The sequence below is a fragment of the Rana temporaria genome, chromosome 10 (genome assembly GCF_905171775.1).
Source record: "Rana temporaria chromosome 10, aRanTem1.1, whole genome shotgun sequence".
NCBI classification, from domain to species: Eukaryota; Metazoa; Chordata; class Amphibia; order Anura; family Ranidae; genus Rana; species Rana temporaria.
In genome coordinates, this window is record NC_053498.1 from 150,899,450 (window position 1) to 150,924,810 (window position 25,361).

General features: G+C 44.4%; 1 protein-coding gene across 4 annotated transcripts in view; it reads right to left on the reverse strand.

Annotated features, from left to right (window-relative positions):
- AJAP1 (adherens junctions associated protein 1) overlaps positions 1-25,361 on the reverse strand; it is a 272,105-nt gene that overhangs the window by 146,471 nt on the left and 100,273 nt on the right. The window contains exon 2 of one of the 4 annotated variants that reach the window (XM_040326553.1): positions 16,820-16,903. The exons of the other annotated variants lie outside the window; for them this stretch is intronic. The gene's annotated coding sequence lies outside the window, so the exon portion shown is untranslated. The remainder of the gene's footprint in view (positions 1-16,819; positions 16,904-25,361) is intronic. 4 annotated transcript variants of the gene reach the window in all.

The following is a 25,361-nucleotide window of genomic DNA, read 5'->3' on the forward strand; positions in this document are numbered from 1 at the left end:
ATTTTCCTACGACGTTTGCGTACGCCGATTCACGAACACGCGCGTCGCAAGTCCCGCTCACGTCGCAACCACTGACGTCCTAGCGACGTCAGTGGGAGCAATGCACGCCGGGAAATTCCCAGGATGACGCATGCGCATTTAAATCGGCGCGGGAACGCGCCTGATTTAAATAGTACACTCCCCTAGCAGCGGAATTTGAATTCCGCCGGGGGATTTAGGATCCGCCGTCGCAAGTTTGGAGGTAAGTGGTTTGTGAATTAGCCACTTGCCTCCTAAACTTGCGGGAGCGGATCTTAATTCACGTAGATCGAGCGGATCTATAGATCCGCTGAGCTACGTGAATCTGGCCTATATGTGTGCCGAATGGTACCTGAGATCAGCCCACCCGCAGAAAGGAACTTCAGTATAAAAATCAATTCAAAATAAAATAGCTAAAAACCACAAAAACCCGACACGTTTCAGGTCATGAAGGAGAAGGAAACTTGTTGCTCATTACACAAAGTTGTCCTCAAATTGGGACAAACTTCCAGCCAATGGGAACCCTTCACATTCCTGTTGTCTGAAGTCTAATAGCCGCATGAGTTTCCGATCGGGGGAAAAAAAGAACATTCAGTGATTGCCAATTGTCCCTCCCTGGCTGTCCCGGCTCGTTGTTTTCAAAATCTGTTCCTGAAATTCATGTCCCTGGCACGCTGCTTTTGTTTTCCTAATATTGGACAGATTCCCTAAATTTACGTTCCTTCTATCTGCTCATCGCTGACAATCCTGGCCGGGCGGCGCAGCAGGCTGGACATATGCGGCGCGCCGTGCATTGCGTTTGGAGAAGAAGAAGGATTTACGTGCCGCCATCGCTATCCAGGAAACATTCCAATGATGCCAAAGTCTCCTCAATTAACCTTAAAGGTACACGCCATCCAAATATGTCATTTAGCTGCTGGGTGGTGCCAAAGTGCGTCCTTATCGGACAGACAAATCCTGAAAGAAAGCCAAGCAATGCGTTCCCTGATTCCAGCTCCGCCCCCTCTGTCCATCCATTCACAGTGGGATAGATTCAGTAAGCAATTGCGTCTGCGTAACCATAGTTACGCAGCGCAATTGTTTAGTTGCGCCGGCGTAACGACTTTTCTGTATTCAGAAAGCTCGATACGCCGACTGCAGGCTAAGATATGACTGGCATAAGGCCCCTTATGCCGTCGTATCGCAGGCTGCATTCTTACGCTGGCCGCTAGGTGGCGTTCCCGTAGTGGTCAGCGTAGAGTATGCAAATTGCATACTAACGCCGATTCACAACCCTACGCGCGCCCTGCGTACGCATTTTACGTCGTTTGCGTTCGTCGGGTTCCGCGTAAGGCTGCCCATGCTATTAGCAGGGGCAGCCAATGCTACGTATACCCGTCGTTCCCGCGTCGCGATTTTAAAAAATTACCTTGTTTGCGTAAGTGAATCGTGAATGGCGCTGGACGCCATTTACGTTCACGTTGAAGCAAATGACGCGTCATTTACCGCAATGCACGTCGGGAAAGTTTCCCGACGGAGCATGCGCACTACGTTTGGCGCGGGAACGCGCCTAATTTAAATCATCCACGCCCCCTACGGGATCATTTAAATTACGCGCGATTACGCCGGCTATTTTTACGGAGCGCCCACGCAAATTACGGTGCTACTGCTTCGTGAATGAAGCCTAGCGCAGGTAATTTACGGAGGCGTAGCGCAAAAACGGTACGCTGCGCCTCCGTAAGAAGTGCGCAGCAGTACCTGAATCTACCCCATTGTGTCCTCAAGGGGCCCTCAAAGCACCGACAATCTAGGGTCCCTATCTCACGTACGAGGGCCAAAGAACCTACCGGATTCCCGATAACTCACAATTTAACATGTGAAGAACGGAAAATTGTGTTTCGTTTTGTTTCTGAAAGATTTGTTATGTTAGTAATTTTGTTTCGGAATTTGTTTCGTTTATCAGTTTTTGAATTAATTGCAACTTTTTGGACAGATTCAAGTTCAAATCTAATCAAAAATACTAATCCAATCTAAATTCTGTGTGAAGAAATAGCTGGTTGTTAAGGACCCTCCCGACCGCTGCGTCCTTAACAACCATGACTTATCTGCTGTCAGCGGGATTCACTGCTGACAGCAGAATATAAACAAACCATTAAAAACAGTGTAGGGGTCCTCCCCAATCCTTACCAGGCTCTTCGGGTCTGCTATGGATTTAAGGGGAACCACACCTTCCAACTTTTTGAGATGAGAATGAGGGACACCTATCAGCAAAAGTATGTTGGCATATGACACACCCCTTGCCACGCCCCCTTAACCACTTAAGACCCGGACCATTATGCAGGTTAAGGACCTTGCCCCTTTTTGCGATTCGGCACTGCGCCGCTTTAACTGACAATTGCGCGGTCGTGCGACGTGGCTCCCGAACAAAATTTGCGGCCTTTTTCCCCACAAATAGAGCTTTCTTTTGGTGGTATTTGATCACCTCTGCGGTTTTTATTTTTTGCGCTATAAACAAAAATAGAGCGACAATTTTGAAAAAAATTCAATATTTTTTACTTTTTGCTATAATAAATATCCCCCAAAAAAGATATAACATTTTTTTTCTCAGTTTAGGCCGATACGTATTCTTCTACCTATTTTTGGTAAAAAAAAATCGCAATAAACGTTTAGCGTCTACAAAATAGGGGATAGTTTTATTGCATTTTTATTAATAATTTTTTTTTTACTACTAATGGCGGCGATCAGCGATTTTTTTCGGGACTGCGACATTATGGCGGACACTTCGGACAATTTTTACACTTTTTTGGGACCATTGTCATTTTCACAGCGAAAAGTGCTATAAAAATGCACTGATTACTGTGAAAATGACAATGGCAGTGAAGGGGTTAGCCACTAGGGGGCGCTGAAGGGGTTAAGTGTGACCTCATGTGTGTTTCTAACTGTAGGGGGGCGGGGCTGGATGTGTGACGTCAGTGATCGTCGTTCCCTATATCAGGAAACAGACGATCACTGACACTGCCACAACGAAGAACGGGGAAGGTTTGTTTACACTCAGCTCTCCCCGTTCTTCAGCTCCGGAGGACCGATCGCAGGACACCGGCGGCGATCGAACCTGCGGGTCCCGCGGGTGCTGTCACAGGGCTTTGGACTGGGTTGCGTGCGCGCCCCGGCGGCGCGTGACCTACGGCTGGGCTCTTACAGAGGACGTATATATATATGCCCATGTGCCCAGCCGTGCCATTCTGCCGACGTATTTCGGCGTGCGGCGGTCCTTAAGTGGTTAAAGGAGAATTGTACAAAAAAAACAAGATTGGTTAAACCCACAAGTGCTTTTTTTTACCACTACTGTTCCTTTATATTGGCTTTTGGAATTTACAAATATAGCAATTTAACCCCTTCCATTCCAGGCACTTACGCACCTTCCCGCCCAAGTCAATTTTCAGCTTTCAGCGCTGTCGCAATTTGAATGACAATTGCGCGGTCGTGCTACACTGTACCCAAACAAAATTGGCGTCCTTTTTTCCCCACAAATAGAGCTTTCTTTTGGTGGCATTTGATCACCTCTGCTATTTTTTTGGCGCAACAACTAAAAAGATGACTGAAAATTTTGAAAAAAAATAAGTTTTTTTTTCCTGTTAATTTTTTTGTAAATAAGTAAGTTTTCTCTTTCAATTACGGGCACTGATATGGTGGCACTGATGGGCACCGATGAGATGGCACTGATGGACATTGATGAGGTAGTACTGATGGGCACTGATGAGGTGGCACTGATTGGCGGCGCTGGTACTGATGGGCACTCATAGGTGGCACTGATGGACGGCACTGATGGACATTAATGGGCGGCACTGATGGGCACTCATGGGCGGCACTGATGGGCACTCATAGGCGGCACAGATGGGCACTCATGGGCGGCACTTATGGGTGGCACTGATGGGTACTTTTGGGTGGCACAGATGGGCACTGATAGGTGGGCACTGGGCATGGATGGGCACTGTGGGGTGGCACTGATGGACACTGTGGGGTGGCACTGATGAACACTGTGGGGTGGCACTGATAAACACTGTGGGGTGGCACTGATGCATCCATGTCGCCAGTCAGTGCCCATTTGTGGGCACTGATTGGCATCTTTTTTTTACTGCCCCCTCTTTTTTTTGCCCTTCCCTGGTGGTCCAGTGTGGCGACCAGAGGGAGGGCTGTGCTGATAAACAATCAGCGCGAACCCCCCCTGTCAGGAGAGCTGCCGATCGGCTCTCCTCTAGTCGCGTCTGTCAGACGCGGGTGAGGAAGAGCCGATCAACGGCTCTTCCTGTTTACATCGTGATCAGCCGTGATTGGACACGGCTGATCACGTGGTAAAGAACCTCCACCGGAGATGCACCCGACTGATACCCCGCATCACCGATCGCCGCGCTGTGCGCCGCCACGGGCGTGCACAGCATGAAATCCTGCAGGACGTCCATAGACGTCCTGTCAGGATTGTGTAACCACTTCCTGGACATCAATTTCCCATTGACCGGGTGGGAAGTGGTTATACATCAGGTGAAAGGTTTAGCACTTTTGATAGATAAAAAGTGCATTTTATATACATCTATATGTATCAGACCAAAATGAGGGACAAATGAGGAGGAATGAGAGACAGAGGGACATTACTCCTAATCAGGGACAGTCCCTCGGAATCAGGGACAGTTGGGAGCTATGAGGAACCTTACTGCAAAATAAAATAAAAAGTCATAAGGCTCCCCCAAATCCATATCAGACCCTTATCCAATCATACAGCCCAACAGGTCAGGAAAGGGGGGCTCCCCAGAAACTATAACAGCCTACATGCCCTCAACATAAGGGGGTGCTTTGGGGCAATGGGGACCTTTTCTGCTCCCACTGCCCCCCCTAAAATCAGAAGGACAGTGTAACGGTCAGGGGTTAACACCGTTTACGATATTCCATTCCACCAACCCAAGACAGCTTATCCGACACTCCACAATCCAGCAGACACGATCCATTGGATTCCCCCCCCCCCCCCAGAATAACGAGACACAAGCTCTTTTCTCTGGTTCCAAACAAATGAATACTTTAATGGTAAACTCAGCTTGTTATATACAGTTAGAAACCAAATCTGGACAATGACTCAACTCCACCCACAGCATGACACAATGAACTTCAATACACATTCCGTTAGATAATGACATTCAGATGAACTAATTACTAATCATTACCCAGACGTTCTGACTCCGCGATAAGTTATTCTCACCTGCTACATAAAGCACATTCCTTTAGTAAACATAATTGACAATGCTAATCCACTACACCTGAAGGGTCAGACATCTGACCTTTCAGACTGCCAACACATATCTATCATCAATAGAACTTTCACACAATGAAAGGTTCTTGAGAGCCAGACTTAATTGGCACAATAGACAATAGAATGCAATCACAGCAAGCTTTTATCACTACAGCCTGGTAGACTTAATTAGCACCTCAACAGTCTATGTTCCACATTGAGGGAGACACTCTATTGACCTGTTGGGTTCAGAATTAACAACCTGTAATATTTCAAGATATCTTGCAATACATGAATTATCATTACTGTCCCATCTCATGTAATCCGAGATATCATTTCTCAGTCATTCTATGCCCCTATTGGACAGAGGATGACCCTAGACCCAAGAGTCATTGGTGAAGCTGGCACAGGAGTACCCCGCATCCTTCAAAAGTCTCTGGGTATCACAGGCCATTCCGTTACAGACAGTAAACTGGCCCCTTGTTTAGAAAGTTTGGAGACCCCTGCTGTAGATTGTTCCGGCATAATTTATTTTGGATTTGTTAAATTGTTTTACTTTTGTGATTTGGAAATTCTGATACATCCGAATCTCCATATAACAAAAATTGCATCCCCATTTGTGGCGAAACGAAATGCGCACATCTAGTCCTGTGGGTGGGAAGTGGTTATAGAAGTTTTCTAGTTCTGCGGAGAACATATAAAAAGCCTCCGAGGTTTGGATAACCCGATAATTGTTAAATTTTTCGAGCAGCAGCAGTGAGGGGGTTCCTACCAGTGGCGTAGCGTGGGGGGTGCAAGGGGGGGGGCCACCGCCCCAGGCGCAAAAGTTAGAGGGGCGCTGTCACGAGTGTGGAGAGGAGGGAGCACCAACAACAGATGGGACATAGGAACATATGCATGATGTCACCACTCCAGGCTTTACCAGTCATTATCAAGCACGCTCTCCTCTTCTCTGCAGCCACCGCTGTCTCACACAGCGGGTCATGTGACCAGACTGGAGATAGCTGAAAATAGGCAAGTCCATGGGCCTCGCCCCAGGCGTTGACAACCCACGCTACGCCACTGGTTCCTACAAACTCTTATCCAACTTTTTTCTGACCTTCTCTGTGGAATGTACGTTCCTTAGACCTTCTCTGCTGTAATATTATATGTTGATGAATACGGCAATTCGATATTGCGCTGGCATACGGCGAATTAAAACACCGCTGAGGAGCGACAGAGAACGGCTGATGTTATCTCATTTAGCAGCGGTGGGCTTTTCTGCTGAATGTGTCGTGTCCTCTACGCCCCACCGGCGGCGGCGGCTGAAAAATGACTAAAGACGCAGCCGCATGCTGACAGAAAAGCCTTAAACCTTTCGCGGGAAAACCGAGAAATGTCTGATGCCCGCTGCATGCCGGTGTCATGTGCGGATTACAGTGATTTCTCCTCACAGGATACCGAGAAACCATCACAAGCCCCTTATTTATGATATATAATGTTTGGGGGTTCTGATAAATTTTCTAGCAAAAAAATTGTGATTTTTACATGAAGGAGAGAAGTGCCAGAATCGGCCCCCGGTGGTAAAGTGGTTAAATAGATAAGTGTTGTTCTTTCTATCATCCTCAATAGCCAATCAGCTCCTTCCTTTATGTATATGTACTACAAACAGGAAAGTTTAAGGGGGGCACATACTGCCCAGACTACATTCCCCCAAGCTCGCCAACCGGTACATAACCCCCCCCCCCCCCAAGACCAATCCACTGGCAATAGAAAGATTGAAAGCCTCAGACTACAGGGAATAGTTCATAAATAAATGATAATAATAATAATAAGATAAATAAATGATAATAATAATAATAATAAGATGAATAAATGATCATATTATTATTATTATTTGCTTCATTACTTATTTACAGAGGAGCTCATGAATATTTTATTCGCTTTTATATGCTGCATTTATTTTTTATTTTTTTATTCAGGACAAAACTTTAATCAGAAAACATAATTAGAAAACAGATTAACGGCATTCACAAAAAATAGATTGCAAAAAAGGTAAAAAAAACACAGAACGAGATTTTCGATGAACCCGGCGGCCAGCCGCACGAGTGTTCGTTTTCTAACTTTTATTCTCTCTTTTTTTTTTTAATCGCTTTGATTGAAATTGAACCACCTGAGCTGTGGAAGGTTTTACCCCCCCCCCCCTTCATGACCATTTTTTTGCTATTTAGCACTGCGCTACTTTAACCCCTTGCCGACCGCCTCCTGTACTTATACGTCGGCAGACTGGCATGGCTGCGCAAAGCAACGTACCTGTACGTTGCTTTGAAATTGCCGCTGTGTGGGCGTGCACCCCTGCCGTGTGCTCCGTGACCGCGCCTGTGGGCTGCTCTCTGGGCTCAGTAGTCAGCTGCTCATCTACAGACTCCTCCTTCTCCTCCATTCATATAATGTGTCCAGCTGAATTCTACCGGCAATGACCGTCCCGTATAACACGTGAGCCCAGGGAGATGTACTGCACTGTGAAGCGGAGAATACTTTGCCCTAAATATGGGAGTCGGGATTCCTTGGATCGTGTGAATCGCTGTTCAGGGTAATAGTTCCTGACAGAACCCCCCCCCCCCCGGGACTGCGGGTGAGTCACTGAAGTCGCAGACAGAACTGCACTTCTGGATTGTGAAGACTCAATAAGGTTGCTGATTCCCATTATCTCTGCTCTGTTTCCTCTCCGAGTCACTCGTCTTTTACTGTCTACTAACCATTATCTCGCTTCAGCGATCATTAAACGTTTCCAGATCCGATTTTATACCGTACGTTGCAATTTCTCATTTCCTTCCGCGCATCCCACCTGTAACCAATCTGTCACGTGAACGGATCTCATATATTTAAGGTGGATCAGTTGTGTCATGGAGTTATTATTGTTCTTGAGTGATTATACGATGGTCTTCACATGTACCCTAAATCTACACTATATGGCCGAAAATAAGTGGACACCCCACACGCTAGTCTATATGAAGGCATCTCAACCATTGTGTCCTTTCAACCGTGTGATAACAGTTTGGTGAAGACCCTTTTCTGCTTCAGCATGACGGTGCGCCCAGGTGTACAAAGGCACCTCCATGTAGACATTGTTCAACCAGTTTGGACCAGCTTTGTACAGACATGGTTGACCAGTTTGAATAACTTCCATTAAGACATGGATTAACCAGTTTGAACCAACTCCATAAAGACATGGTTCAATCAGTTTGGACAAGCTTCGTAAAGACATGGTTTACCAGCTAGCACCACCTCCATAAAGACATGGTTTACCAGCTTGTACCACCTCCATAAAGACATGGTTTACCAGCTTGTACCACCTCCATAAAGACATGGTTTACCAGCTTGTACCACCTCCATAAAGACATGGTTAAGACATGGTTAACCAGTTTGTACCACCTCCATAAAGACATGGTTCAATTAGTTTGGACAAGCTTCGTATAGACATGGTTTACCAACTTGTACCACCCCCATAAAGACATGGGTTTACCAGCTAGCATCACCTCCATAAAGACATGCTTTGACCAGTTTGTATCACCTTCATAAAGACATGTTTTACCAGTTTGTACCACCTCCATATAGACATGGTTAGGACATGCTTAACCAGTTTGGACCAGCTCCATAATGACATGATTCAATCAGTTTGGACAAGCTTCGTATAGACATGGTTTACCAGCTAGCACCACCTCCATAAAGACATGGTTTGACCAGTTTGTACCACCTTCATAAAGACATGGTTTGACCAGTTTGGGCCAGCTCCATAAAGACATGGCTTATCAGCTTGTACCACCTCCATAAAGACATGGTTAAGACATGGTTAACCAGTTTGTGCCACCTCCATAAAGACAGGGTTTGACCATAAAGACATGGTTTGACCAGTTTGTATCACCTACAAAAAAAGACATGGTTTCACCAGTTTGGGGTGGTGGAACTTGAGTGTCCTGCACAGAGCCCTGTCTTCAACAAACCTCTGAGGGCCTCACAGAACAGCTGAATTTATACTGAGATTAAATGACACACAGGTGGACTCTCTTTACTAATTAGGTGACTTCTGAAGGCAATTGGTTCCTCTAGATATTATTTAGGGGTATCAGAGTAAAGGGGGCTGAATACAAATGCCCCTCCCCCACATATTTATTTGCATAATTTTACTTCCCCTTCACAATTATGTGACACTTTGGGCCAGATTCACGTACAAGAGCGTCGGTGTAACGTAACCCGTTTACGATACACCGCTGCAAGTTTCCAGTTTTAGTGCCCGATCCACAAAGCACTTACCTGGAAACTTGCGGCGGTGTATCGTAAAGACGTCCGGCGCAAGGCGGGCCAATTCAAATGGGCGTGTGCCATTTAAATTAGGCGCGCTCCCGCGCCGGACCTACTGCGCATGCTCCGTTTCGCAATTCCCGTCGTGCTTTGACGTCATTTTTTTGAACGGCGACGCGCGTAGCGTAATTCCGTATTCCCGGACGGCTTACGCAAACGACGTTCATTTTTAAATTTCGATGCGGGAACGACGGCCATACTTTATACAGCAATACGATTGCTGTGTAAAGTTAGGGCACCTAAAACGACGACTAACTTTGCGACGGGAAACTAGACTAGCGGCGATGTAGCGAACGCGAAAAACCGTCATGGATCGCCGTAACTCCTAATTTGCATACACGACGCTGGTTTACGACGCAAACTCCCCCCAGCGGCGGCCGCGGTACTGCATCCTAAGATCCGACAGTGTTAAACAATTACACCTGTTGGATCTTAGGGATATCTATGCGTAACTGATTCTATGAATCAGTCGGATAGATAGAAACAGAGATACGGCGGCGTATCAGGAGAAACGCCGTCGTATCTCTTTGGTGAATCTGGCCCAATGTGTTGGTCTCTCACATACAATCCCAATAAAATACATTTACATTTTTGGTTGTAACATGACAACGTGTAGGAAATTTCAAGGGGTATGAATACTTTTTCAAGGCTCTATAAGGTTGTAGAATCGGAGGGATGGCTTAGAGATGGGATTTGGGATTTTATAAATCAGCCCCCCCCCCCCAAAAATAAACTGACTGAGCCCAGCAAAGCATGAGAAATGTCTTGTGACATGGGAGACGCTGACCTTTAAAAAGTCACTTTCATGCTAACAGCGTGTTCTATAAAAGAACCACTAAAACCTCCGAAGATCGGGATTCTTCACAATCGACTAAATGTCACGCATTTCCTTCTTCAGCCGGCGTGCCGCCGCATCCGGACAATGGCCGCCATTCAGCCGCGGTGACCAAGAGCGATGTACCAAGTAATTATTGATAAGATAACAAACACACTCAGCTACATTATTGTTACAATGTCAACCCAACAATAGACGTCTCTTATTGGACCCCTTAAAGTGGATGTAAACCCCATTTTATTTTTTGCTGTCACAATGTAGAGAATAAGGCCCGGATTCTCAGAGGACTTACGAGGGCGCAGCGCCATGTACGCCGTCATAAGTCCTAATCTGACCCGTCGTATCTATGCGCCTAATTCTTAGAATCAGTTACGCATAGATATCCATTAGATCCGACAGGCGTAAGTCTCTTACGCCGTCGGATCTAAACTGCATTTTTTTTTGACCGCTAGGCGGTGCTTCCGTCGAATTCCGCGTCGAGTATGCAAATTAGCTAGATACGCGAATTCCCGAACGTACGCGCGGCCGACGCAGTAAAGTTACGACGTTTACGTTAGGCTTTTCCCGGCGTATAGTTGCCCCTGCTATTTGAGGCGCAGCCAATGTTAAGTATGGCCGTCGTTCCCGCGTCGAAATTTGAAAAATTACGTCATTTGCGTAACTCATCCGTGAATGGGGCTGGACATAATTTACGTTCATGTCAAAACCAATACGTCCTTGCGGCGTATTAGGAGCAATGCACACTAGAAGATTTCCACGGACGGCGCATGCGCCGTTCGTTATAAACGTCAATCACTTCGGGTCACAGTAGTTTAACATAAAACACGCCCCCCCTTCCACATTTGAATTAGGCGGGCTTATGCCGGCCGATTTACGCTACGCCGCCGCAACTTATGGAGCAAGTGCTTTGAGAATACAGCACTTGCCCGTGTAAGTTGCGGCGGCGTAACGTAAATCGGATACGTTACGCCGCCGAAAAGATACGCCATTCTACGAGAATCTGGCCCTAAGATTTCCAATCATCTGTGCCCAGTCTTGCCACACAGAGTTAATCCAGCTCTGAGCAATCCTAAAAACGGATTTACAGAGAAAAACCTCAGTCCGCTCCGCCCCCCTTGCTGTGAGTGACAGGTGATTTACATATCTCATGCACTAGCCTGGAGACAGGCATTATTTTTTTAATTCCCACCCCCCACTCCTTTTCTGAAGTCATGTGGTTACTTTTGACTGGCTGTTAGTGATCATAGCAGAATTCAGTGTAAGAAATACACAGGAAAAAATGCATGTTGACAAGGGGAGTGTAGAGGAGGGCGGGGAGGCTACTGACATCACAACTCCACCCACCGAGCTCCAGACAACAGACCCACCCACAGAATCTGCAGTTTTTCAGGTCTCATAACAGACAGAGGGGAGACATGTGACAGGTAAGGATACATGCAGGAGGCGTCTATATCCGTATAGATCAGCACTATGGGAGGAGTTTAGAAAGGATGAGAGGGCTTTACATCCACTTTGTGGGGCAGATCCACAAAGATCTGCCCCGGCGCACCGTATCTGAGATACGCTACGCCGCCGTAACTTACTTTTTTTGGTTTGAATCCTGTAAGTTACGGCGGCGTAGTGTATCTCTCGCGGCGTAACGGCGCCTAATTAAAATCGGCATGAATTAAAATGAAGCGCGTCCCGGCGCCGAACGAACTGCGCATGTGCCGTCCCTAAATTTCCTGCCGTGCATTGCGCTAAATGACGTGGACGTAAATTACGTCCATCCCGATTCACGGTCGACTAACCCAAACTAAATTTTTTTTTTTAAATGATACGCAGGAACGACGGCCATACTTAACATTGCGTACGCCACCAAACAGCAGGTTTAACTATACGCCGGAAAAAGCCGACTAGAGACGACGTAAAAGAACGCGACGGCCGCTCGTACGTTCGTGGATCGTCGAAAATAGCTAATTTGCATACTCGACGCGGATTACGACGGGAACGCCACCCAGCGGACGCCGAAGTATTGCATCTTAGATCCGAAGGCGTACGAAGACGTACGCCTGTCGGATCTAACCCAGATGCCGTCGTATCTTGTTTTCAATGTCGTCGCTAGTCGGCTTTTCCCGTCGTAAAGTTGCGATTGCTATTTAGGTGGTGTAAAATTAGACAGCCCATGTTAAAGTATGGCCGTCGTTCCCGCGTCGAATTTAAATTTTTTTTTTTTTTGCGTAAGACGTCCGGGAATTCGAAAGTACGTAACGCACGTCGCCGTTTAAAACATTACGTCGGGGCGACGTCATTTCGCGCAAAGCACGGCGGGAAATTTCAAAACGGAACATGCGCAGTACGTTCGGCGCGGGAACGCGCCTAATTTAAATGGTACACACTCCATTTGAATTAGGCGGGCTTGCGCCGGACGGCTTTACGCTACGCTGCCGCAAGTTTACAGGCAAGTGCTCTGTGAATCAAGCACTTACGCTGAAAACTTGCGGCGGTGTAACGTAAATGGGATACGTTACGCCGCCGGATTTCTACATGAATCTGGCCCTTAGTAACAGAACCACAAAGCTAAAATAAAGAAAACAAAATAAATAAGGCAACGAATGCAGCCGCCACATCTAAGAATTGGTAAGCTGCAATATAAAGCAATTTTTTTTTTGGTTTTATTCTCAGTCAGTAATAATGTAAAGAAGTCTGAAGAATGAAAGCTCTGTTTGTATTTTTATGTATTGTTGTTATGTATATTACTATTTATCACTAATTATTATTATTTATTACTATGTATTGTTATGTATCACTATGTATTACTTTGTATCACCATTTTTTTGTTCAATGTACAATGTATCAATATGTATCACTATATATTGTTACTTATTATTATTATTATTATTATTATTATTATTATTATTATTATTATTATTTATTACTATGTATTATTATGTATCACTATGTAGTACTAATTATCACTATGTATTGTTATGTATTACTATGTATTGTTATGTAATACTTTGTATCACTATGTATTATTATTATTATTATACAGGATTTATATAACACCAACAGTTTTTATCACTATGTATTGTTATGTATTACTATGTCTTAATATGTATTACTGTGTAGTACTAATTATCATTATGTATTATTATGTATTGTTATGTATCACGATGTATTGTTATGTATCGCTATATATTACTATGTATTATTATGTAATTATGTATTATTATGTATCACTATGTATTGTTATGTATCGCTATATTTCACTATGTATTGTTATGTATTACTTTGTATCACTATGTATTGTTATTATTATACAGGATTTATATAACACCAACAGTTTGTATCACTATGTATTGTTATGTATCACTGTGTATTATTATGTATTACTATGTATTATTATGTATCACTATGTATTGTTATGTATCACTGTGTATTATTATGTATTACTATGTATTGTTATGTATTATTATGTATCACTATGTAGTACTAATTATCACTGTGTATTATTATGTATTATTATGTATTGTTATGTATTATTATGTATCACTATGTAGTACTAATTATTACTATGTATTGTTATGTATCACTATATATTACTATGTATTGTTATGTATCACTATATATTACTATGTATTGCTATGTATTACTTTTTATCACTATGTATTATTATTATTATTATTATTATTATACAGGATTTATATAAAACCAAGAGTTTGTATCACTATGTATTGTTATGTATTACTATGTCTTAATATGTATTACTGTGTAGTACTAAGTATCACTATGTATTACTATGTATTGTTATGTATTATTATGTATTGTTATGTATTATTATGTATCACTATGTAGTACTAATTATCACTATGTATTGTTATGTATCACTATGTATTGTTATGTATCACTATGTATTGTTATGTATTACTTTGTATCACTATGTATTATTATTATACATGATTAATATAACACCAACAGTTTGTATCACTATGTATTGTTATGTATTACTATGTCTTAATATGTATTACTATGTAGTACTAATTATCACTATGTATTGTTATGTATCACTATGTATCACTATGTATTATTATGTATGGCTATGTGCAGTATTATTATTATGTATTACAATGTATTGTTATGTAAGAATTAATGGGATTGATTTTCATATCATTATAGCTCATCGTTGTGATTTCAGGAGAAGCGAATTGTGAAACGCGGCCAAATGTAGACGCCTCCCCCCCCCCCCCCCCACCACATTCGCCTGTTTGCAGCCATATGGGATGAAGCCTCTTTCTGCCCCCCAAGGATATCATGACACTGATAACAGGGATGTGTAGAAGCACCATTTAATAGTACAGAGGTCAGAGGTCCTTGCTCTGGTGATTGCTGGCTGTGATAGACGTCTCTTTATTTCATTGATACCCTATGACAGGATTATTATTTTCTATATAATACTACGGACGGGCAGTAAAGGGCGCGATGTACAGAGGAAGGAAGGACCAGGAAGAAGGATTTCAGGTCACTGCTGACAGCAAAGGTTTTCAATAAACAGCTAAAAATACTTTCCGGAGTGAGAAAATTCAAATCTACATAAAACATAATCATAAAAAATACCACCGAGCAAATATAAGAATAGGAAAATGCCATCATTGTTTCCATATATACAATAAAACATGAGTGGTGGAAAATACAACATACCTCTAAATAAATTCTTACTACTTTACTTCCCTCTGAAATAAATATACAGGTAAGAGAAGACCAGGAAATAAACCTTCCGGGGGAGGAGGATCGGGGGAAATACATTGACAATAAAAAATAAAATCATGGACTGAAACATAAAGATGTAAAGCAAATATATAAAATAACAAAATGGATAAAGTGTTCTTCCAGTACATACACAGACACATGGAAGATAGATAGAAAGAGGAGGGAAGGAATGAGAAAGAGAAAGAAAAAAGAGGAAAGGAGAAAGGAAAGGGATAGAAGAAGGAAAAAGAGAAAGTGAAGGAAATTAAATGAAAGAAGAAAGGAAAGGACAAGAGAATGGAAAGGAAAGAAAAAGAGGAAAGGAAAGGGAAGGAAGAAAGAGAAAGAAAATAAAGAGAAAGAAAAGAAAGGGAATGGAAAAGAAAGGGGAAGGAAATGAAAGGAAAGGGGAACGCAAAAGGGAAAGGAAAGGACAAGAGAATGGAAAGGAAAGGAAAGAAAAAAGAGGAAAGAAAAGGGAAGAGGAAAATAAAGAGAAAGAAAAAGAAGGGAATGGAAAAGAAAGGGAAATAAGAAGAGAAGGGGAAGGAAATGAAAGGGAAATTAAATGAATGGGAAAGGGAAGGGGAAAGGGAAAGGAAAGGAAAGAAGAAAGGAAAGGACAAGACAATGGAAAGCAAAGGAAAGAAAAAAGAGGAAAGGGAAGGGAAAGGAAGAAAGAGAAAAAGAAAGAGAAAGAAAAGGAAGGGGAAGGAAATGAAAGAGAAGGGGAACGCAAAAGGGAAAGGAAAGGACAAGAGAATGGAAAGGAAAGGAAAGAAAAAAGAGGAAAGAAAAGGGAAGAGAAGGAAGAAAGAGAAAAATAAAGAGAAAGAAAAGGACGAAAGAAAAAGAAGGGAATGGAAAAGAAAGGGAAAGAAGACGAGAAGGGGAAGGAAATGAAAGGGAAATTAAATGAATGGGAAAGGAAATGAAAGGGAAGGGGAACGGGAAAGGAAAGGACAAGACAATGGAAAGCAAAGGAAAGAAAAAAGAGGAAAGGGAAGGGAAAGGAAGGAAGAGAAAAAGAAAGAGAAAGAAAGAGGAAGAAAGACAAAGAAAAGGAAAGGAACGGAGAAGAAAAGGAAAGAAGAAGAGAAGGGTAAAGGAAATGAAAGGGAAGGGGAATGGAAAAGGGAAAGGAAAGAAGAAAGGAAAGGAAAGGACAAGAGAATAGAAAGGAAAGGAAGGGGAAGAGAATGAAGAAAGAGAAAAATAAAGAAAAGGAATAAAGAGAAAGAAAAGGAAGGGAATGGAAAAGAAAGGGAAAGAAGAAGAGAAGGGAAAATAAATGAAAGGGGAGGGGAAAGGGAAAGGTAAGAAGAAAGGAAGGGACAAGAGAATGGAAAGGAAAGGAAAAAGAGAAAATGGAAGGGAAGGAAGAAAGAAAGAGAAAAAGAAAGAAACTGAAGAAAGAGAAATAAAAGGAAAGGAAATAAAAAGGCAAAGAAAAGAAGGGAAAGGAAATGAAAAGGAATGAAGAAATATCCAGACAGACAAACTAATAGATAGAGAGAGATAGATGATACAAACAAGAAAAAGATACATGTACATATGTACTGGATAAACAGCTTTAACCACAAACCAATAAGCAAATACCAATACAAAAAAAAAAGAGATGTACGATGGAGAACACTTACAAAGAAACGCAGAACAAAGGACTGTGACAGTTGAACTGGTTAGAAATGTTGGAGGTTCATGGTGGTGGTAATGACTGTCTTGGCCTGTAGAGGGCGAAAACAAGCTACCATATGAAAATGATAAACAGAAAGCATTGCATATGTCAGACATACAGGACACATGACATCCCATAATACATGGAAAATTAGTAATGATCGGAATCAGCTACTGTATTAAATAAGTTGGTTGGACCTCTCTCTCTCTATCTTTCTCTCTCTCTCTATGTCTCTGTCTCTCTCTCTCTCTTTCTCTCTCTCTCTATGTCTCTGTCTCTCTCTCTCTCTCTGTCTCTCTCTCTATCTCTCTCTCTGTCTCTCTCTCTGTCTTTCTCTCTCTGTCTCTCTCTCTCTATCTCTCTGTCTCTCTCTCTATCTCTCTCTCTGTCTCTCTCTCTCTCTCTCTATCTCTCTCTCTCTCTCTGTCTCTCTCTCTGTCTCTCTCTCACAGTCTCTCTATCTCTCTCTCTCTCTCTCTTTCTCTCTCTCTCTCTCTCTCTATCTTTCTCTCTCTCTCTCTATGTCTCTGTCTCTCTCTCTCTGTCTCTCTCTCTCTCTGTCTCTCTATCTCTCTCTCTCTGTCTCTCTCTCTGTCTTTCTCTCTCTGTCTCTCTCTCTCTCTCTCTCTCTCTCTCTCTCTCTCTCTCTCTCTCTCTCTCTGTCTCTCTCTCTCTCTCTCTCTCTCTCTCTCTGTCTCTCTCTCTCAGTCTCTCTCTCATAGTCTCTCTATCTCTCTCTCAGTCTCTCTCAGTCTCTCTCTCTCTGTCTCTCTCTCTCTCTATCAGTCTCTCTCTCTCTCTCTGTCTGTCTCAGTCTCTCTCTCTCTCTCTCTCAGTCTCTCTCTCTCTCTCTCTCAGTCTCTCCCTGGTGAGAGAGCTCCAGTACACAGCCTGTGATTGACAGCCTCTATCCCTGTGTGTTGTGTGAAGGAGGTGTGACCCTTTCCTTCAATCAGCTCTCACTGAGCTCTTCAGAGTGCTACACAGCCCCGTACACAACAAACTGTGATGCACATATTTTCTACTTTCAACATAGCAACTTCAGGGAAAACATGTTTACTTGCTGCCTAATATACCCAGGACTTTCAGATGTCATTGTAATTAGATAATCCATGATATTCACTTTACCTGTCAGTGGTCATTAAGTTTTGGCTGATCAGTGTATATAGATAGATACAGTGTCTTGAAAAAGTATTCATACCCCTTGAAATTCCCCAAATGTTCTCATGTTGCACCCAAAATCATAAATGTATTTTATTGGTATTTTATGTGAGAGACCAGCTGACGTTGCTAAAGCAAGAGCGTAGAAGAGCAGAAGCTGCGTGGAAAAGGAGCTCTTCAGAGGAAAACCTCACCATCTACAAGATAATAACAAAGAAATATCACAAAGAAATCTTTATGGCCAAAAAAATTCACTTCTCCAACATCATCGCAAATGCCTTGAACCGCCCCCGAGAACTCTTCAAGCTGGTCACTCAGACGATGAGTCCTGCTTGTTTAGAGGCCCCCAATTCTGATTCACAACAATTTTGCAACAAATTATTGGATTATTTCATTAAAAAAAATTGAAAAAATCCGTGAAAGTATTCAGCAAAATGGAACCGTCACCCACCCCCCCCCCCCCCCCAAATCACAAACCAAATACCCACATAAATCCGCCACAATCATCAAAATTCACTCTAAAACCCATTTCCATCGATGCCACTAAAAATATCATCGGGACTCTGCGTAATAGCACAGCACCCAATGATATCATCCCCACTAAACTGCTGAAAGAAAGTGCCGATATACTGGCACCAGCTATCACGCAGCTCATTAACCAATCATTCAAGGAGGGCATGGTGCCCACCTTGCTAAAACAAGGTACAATAAAACCAATTCTAAAAAACCTACCCTCGACCCCAAAGACCCAAACAACTGGAGGCCCATAACAGCTCTAAATGTCTTCTCCAAGGTAATGGAGAAAGAAGTTGTACAACAGCTGCAACTGCATTTAGAAACCCATAAATTACTCGATCCATTTCAATCAGGCTTCCGTCCGGGTCACGGAACAGAAACGGCGCTGCTCAAAATATGGGATGACGCTCTAGAGGCCGCAGACGAAGGAGAATCTTGTCTCCTGATACTGCTGGACCTAAGCGCGGCTTTTGACACTGTAGACCACGGACTACTACTGGCTAGGCTAGCTGAAATAGCCGGAGTCGCTGAAGGTGTTTTACCCTGGTTCTCCTCCTTCTTGGAAAACCGATCACAAATAGTGAAACTGGAGTCTTTCACTTCTGAAAAACGTACGGTGTCATGCGGAGTCCCTCAGGGGTCTCCCTTGTCGCCCGTATTGTTTAATATCTATCTCCGCCCCCTCTTTGAAATCATCAATAACCAGAAGTTACTTTACCACTCCTATGCAGACGACACACAACTGTATTTCCGCATCTGCAACAAAAAGGATCGTTCTCTTGGACTAGAGAAATGCCTCACTCTAATAGATAACTGGATGACAAAGAGTTATCTTAAACTCAATGGTTCGAAAACAGAACTTCTCATGTTTCGCGCTAACCTGAAAAATCACCCCGCGTCAACATGGACTCCCCCACCCATTCTGGGTAAAACTATCACCCCTAGCGCCAAAGTCAAAAGTCTCGGAGTCATTTTCGATACCTACACGACAATGGATGCACAAATAGGGTCAGTAGTCAGCGGATCTCACCATCTGCTGCGCCTACTACGCAGACTCACGCACTTTATCCCGAAAGAGAACATTGCAGTCGTGATGGGAACAATCATCAATTCCAGACTCGACTACGCAAATGCCCTCTGTAACGGTCACCACCGTTTACGACCTTCCATCCCAGTCACGACAGCTTATCGACACTCCAACCGACAGGACCCGATCCCATTTCATTTGCCCAGAATCAAGACGAGACACGCAGCTCTGTACTTGTTCCAAATGTAAAGATACTTTAATGATTTCTCTCAGTCTTTTTATATAGTACAACAGGTCACAGAATTTACAGGAACAATCAAACTGTCCCCCCCCCCCAATCACACACTAAGGCTAATTACTAAACATTCCTCAATTACTAACAACAAAAGCCTTCACCCACTCCGTCTCCGCATACCTCTTGACACCTCTGAGCATCAATAGATTGTAGACAGGGTTATCACACATAAGCAGTCTCTAGTATGCATAATTAGAGTTCTGGGAGCAGACCTGGGATTAACACCTGTCCGTTACAACACCTTTACACAAGGACAATGGAATGTCCTCCAAGCCCTGATGCAATTAGCATGTCACTAGACTAATCATAGAAATGAGTCATAGAATATTGACTGGTTGGGGTCACAATTAACCAACATCTTGTAGTCTCTCAAGAGCCTGCAATATGAACTGTCCGTGATGTCAAATCTCATGTAATCCATGAATTACGATTCACTTGCCACTCCATGCCCAAAGGGCACAGAGTGGACTCAGACCCAAGAGTTATCAGTGACGCTGACACAGGAGTATCCTCCATCCTCACAAAGTCTTTGGGTGTCACGGGTCATTCCGTTACACCATCTATCTAGGACTCCCCAAATACCAAATCACTCGTCTGCAAGTCGTTCAAAATACGCCCGCTCGTGTGATGTGCAGTGTTAGTTTCTCCCACACATAGCATTTTTTGTTGAATTTTGGTGTCATGTGACCAGAGCACCTTCCCCCACATGTTTGCTGTGTCCCCTCCCCCACATGGCTTCTCACAAACTGCAAACAGGGCTTCTTATGTCTTTCTTTCTCCAATGTCTTTCTTCTTGTCACTCTTCCTAAAGGGCAGATTTGTGGAGAGACCACTAATAGTTGTCCTGTGGACAGATTCTCCCCCCTGAGCTGTGCAGCTCCTCCAGAGTTACCATGGACCTCTTGGCTGCTTTTCTGATGAACGCTCTCCTTGACCGGCCAAGTCAGTTTAGGTGGACGGCCATGTCTTGGTAGGTTTGCAGTTGTGCCATACTCTTTCCATTTTCCGATGATGGATTGGGAGATTTTTTTTATAACCTAACCCTGCTTTATACTTCTCCACAACTTTATCCCTGACCTGTCTGGGGTGTTCCTCGGCCTTCATGATGCTGTTTGTTCACTAAGGTTCTCTAACAAACCTCTGAGGGCTCCACAGGACAGCTGTATTTATACTGAGATTACAAGACACGCAGGTGGGCTCTATTTACTAATTAGGTGACTTCTGAAGGCAATTGGTTCCTCTAGATTTTAGTTATCAGAGTAAAGGGGGCTGAATACAAATGCCCCTCCCCCCACACTTTTCACAGATTTATTTGTATCATTTATCATTTTCCTTCTACTTTACATTATTAAAAAAAAAAAAAAAATCCACAAAATTCCCTCCAGATATGTTACTGATCTCCCATTTTCTCTCTCTCTATATTTGTATAACATATTCTGGGCTCCATCCATCATCCGTCAGTCTTCCCCTCCTCTCCGGTCGCCCCAATGAGACATTGACTCGCCTCCAACTACATATGAAAAACGCGTCCGTCCGCCGCGATAACGCCAACAGCAATCCTCAAATTAAGATCCCCGATTCGCATAAACCGCGGCGCTAAGTGGAAGTGATGTAGTGGAGGACCCATAAAACGTCTCCCCTCCGCCCCCCCGGCGCGGTTCTGGCCCTCAGCAAGTTGAATAGATCTGCATTGAGCGGCGCACCTCTCCACCCCCGGCGCGGGTCCCACGTATGGAAATGTCGTTTATTAACAATTATGGTAATCAGCGTCAGTTTATGCAAATGTGATGCGATTTCTTGGGGTTGTCGGCGGCGCTCCGCACTCCCCGCATTATATTAATGTGTGAAGAAGAGAAAGTACATTTATAAAGATACAAGGTACAAGATATTTGTTCCCACAAATAGAACTTTCTTTTGGTGGTATTTGATCATCTCTGGGATTTTTATTTTATAGACGTTCAGTCAGGATAACAGAACCACTTCTCGGAAGTCAATTGTCTATTGACCGGGCAAGAAGTGGTTAAAGTGACATCACACCCTCAGGTCCAGCAGATGATGTCATCACTTACTGAGTATAACAACTTCTTCATCTTCAGTCCTTGTCTTCTCAGGGTGTCCTTGTCTTCTCAGGGTGTCCTTGTCTTCTCAGGGTGTCCTTGTCTTCTCAGGGTGGCTCCCTTCTCTATGGAGTCACCCTTGTGTGCAGGGACTAGAGTTGTGTCTCCCTACACCAGTGTTGGTCAACCTAAAAATTATAGGGGCCTCAACTGCCCCCCCCAACACCTCCGGAGGACCCCCCAATAGCAGCACATTGAACAACTCGGCAGTCAAAAATTATAGTTCCTGCTGAATTTCCCTAATTTGGAGTTCAATAACCCCCAGGTATTGGTGCCATTGAGTGCAATAACCCCCTAATGGCCGCTCAGTGCGCCTGCGCCGTTGTCTACAGCACACACGCGCCGTAGACATCAGTGCCCGTTTTTGGGGAAAATATCTCCTTAACCGTGTACAGTAGGTTTGGGTGATATTTTTTGCACCTACAAGTAAGCCTTAATCTAGACTTACCTGTAGGTCAAAGTGGTCTGTAAGGGTTTACAACCACTTTAATAGTAACCCCCAGCACTGGTGTCAGTGGACACAATAATAACCCCCAGCATTGCTGTCAGTGGACACAATAATAACCCCCAGCATTGCTGTCAGTGGACACAATAATAACCCTAGCATTGCCATCATTGGACACAATAATAACCCCCAGCATTGCTGTCAGTTGACAAAATAATAAACTCCAGTATTTGTGTCAGTATGTTCAATAATAACCCCCAGCATTGGTGTCAGGGGACTTAATAGTAACCCCCAGCATTGGTGCCTTTGAGTGCAATAATGACCCCCAGCACTGGGGTCAGTGGACACAATAATAACCCCCAGCATTGCTATGAGTGGACACAATAATAACCCCCAGCATTGCTGTCAGTGGACAAAATAATAACCCCCAGCATGGGTGCCAATGAGTGCAATAATAACCCCCAGCACTGGTGTCAGTGGACACAATAATAACCCCCAACATTTGTGTCAGTGTGTTCAATAATAACCCCCAGCATTAGTGTCAGTGAGTGCAATAATAACACCCAGTAATGGTGTCAGTACTGTTAAACCTCCCTTTCCCCTCCATTGATGTTCAGTGGGGGTGAAAGTCAACCCCTTCCAATGATAGTGACCAGTGACAGTGAGAACCCCCCCCCCCCACTTTGCTGGTCACTGGAAGTGTTTTTAACCCCCCCCCCCCACGCATTGCTGGTCACTGGAAGTGTTATTTAACCCCCCCCACACACATTGCTGGTCACTGGCAGGGATATTTAAGCCCCCACACATTGCTGGTCTCTGGCAGTGATATTTAACCCCACACATTGCTGGTCACTGGCAGTGATATTTAACCCCCCCCCCACGTTGCTGGTCACTGGCAGTGATATTTAACCCCCCCATGCATTGCTGGTCTCTGGCAGTGATATTTAACCCGCCTGCATTGCTGGTCACTGGCAGTGATATTTAACCCCCCACATTGCTGGTCACTGGCAGTGATATTTAACCCCCCCCCCACGTTGCTGGTCACTGGCAGTGATATTTAACCCCCCCCACGCATTGCTGGTCTCTGGCAGTGATATTTAACCCCCCCACATTGCTGGTCACTGGCAGTGATATTTAACCCCCCCCCACGCATTGCTGGTCACTGGCAGTGATATTTAACCCCCCCCCCACGCATTGCTGGTCACTGGAAGTGTTATTTAACCCCCCCGCCCATACATTGCTGGTCACTGGCAGTGATATTTAACCCCCCACACATTGCTGATCACTGGCGTGGATATTTAAGCCCCCCCGCATTGCTGGTCTCTGGCAGTAATATTTAACCCCCCTGCATTGCTGGTCACTGGCAGTGATATTTAACCCCCCCCCCACGTATTGCTGGTCACTGGTGGTCATGGCAGTTAATCCCCATTCCCGCATCGATGATCAATTACCTTATACACCCCTTTGCTCCGCTCTCTTTTCCAAGGCTGGGACTCTTCTTGTACTGTGGGCAGAGATAACTCCGCCCCCTCCCCTTCTACCAGTCTTGGTCGTCATGGACCACTTAAAGGGCTAGCACTTGGCGGTGGCATGTTCTAGGGTGACCAATCATGCAGCACAGTGATTGGGTCATTGGACCCTGCCTACCGGCTCCTGACCTTTGGACTGTGAGCTGTTGGTGACAGCTCGGCCACCCCCAGAAGATCACAGGGGCACATATAGAGTGCGTGGCTCATGGGCGTTAAGGCCTTCTTGCCCTGGTGCCGCTTATTAGCCTAAGGTTGTTATAAAGGGGTTAAAAAGATCCCCCTCCGCCATTTGAGCTTTCATCTTCAGGTGATGTAGGTGGACATTTTTCAGGGCAATTAAACCTTGTCCTCCTAATCCGGCTTCACCGATCTTTTCTAATCTCCTATTCCTCGGGGGCCGCCCAAAGCTTGAAGGAAAGGTTTCCAGCGCATTACATAACCGCTAAGAGATGAAGCTTGTGCGCCGGAAGCCACGGAACGTCTCCACTTGCTAAACGCTCCGATTTACTGGAAGAAAGGAAAATTTCAGCACTGAACTGAAAACTAGGCCAAGCTTTCCACATCCCCGGCAAGAGCCGCTTAACTTTGTTGACTAATGCCTTCCGCCGAGACACCTGGGGACTTGGTTCAGCCGACAGTCACCGCGGAGAACAGGTCCACGGATAAAGTGTCAGCCGCGTCACATATGGGGAAGCTGGCGCTCCGGAATGGGAGTTTGTTAACTTAGCGGAATCAAATAGGTAGATTCACAAAGAGTTAGGCCGGCTTATCTGCAGATAAGCCGACCTAACTCTGAATCTACGCCGGCGTTTGTTTAAGTGTATTCTCTAACAGAGATACACTTAAACAAAGCTAAGATAGGCCGGCTTGCGCCGTTCTATCTTAGCTTGCAATGTTTCTGGTGGCCGCTAGGTGGCGCTTCCATTGCGGCCGGCGTAGATTATGTAAATGAGGGGATACGCCGATTCCCGACGGTTTACGAGCGTACGCCAGGCCTACACCGTCGAGTTACGTCGTTTCCGTAAGGGATAGGCCGCCTAAATTTAGAGCTATGCTCTAGTGGACTAACTATTGTTAAGTATGGCCGCCGTTCCCGCCGCAAGGTTCGAATTTTTACCGTCGTTTGCGTAAGTCGTCCGCGAATCGGGAGTTACGTTGTTTACGTCCGCGTCAAAATCAATAGGCCCGTACAGCGTACTTAGCCGCAATGCGCCCTGGGAAATGTAGTCGCCCGGCGCATGCGCAGTATGCAAAAACGTTGAAAAACATGAGGTCAAGCCTCATTTCCATAGTACACGCCCCCAAACAAGTCATTTGAATTAGGCGCGCTTACGCCCGCTCGTTTTAGGCTATGCCGCCGAAAATTAACAGGTAAGTGGTTTGAGAATCACTAATAGCCTAAATAATTTACGGCGGT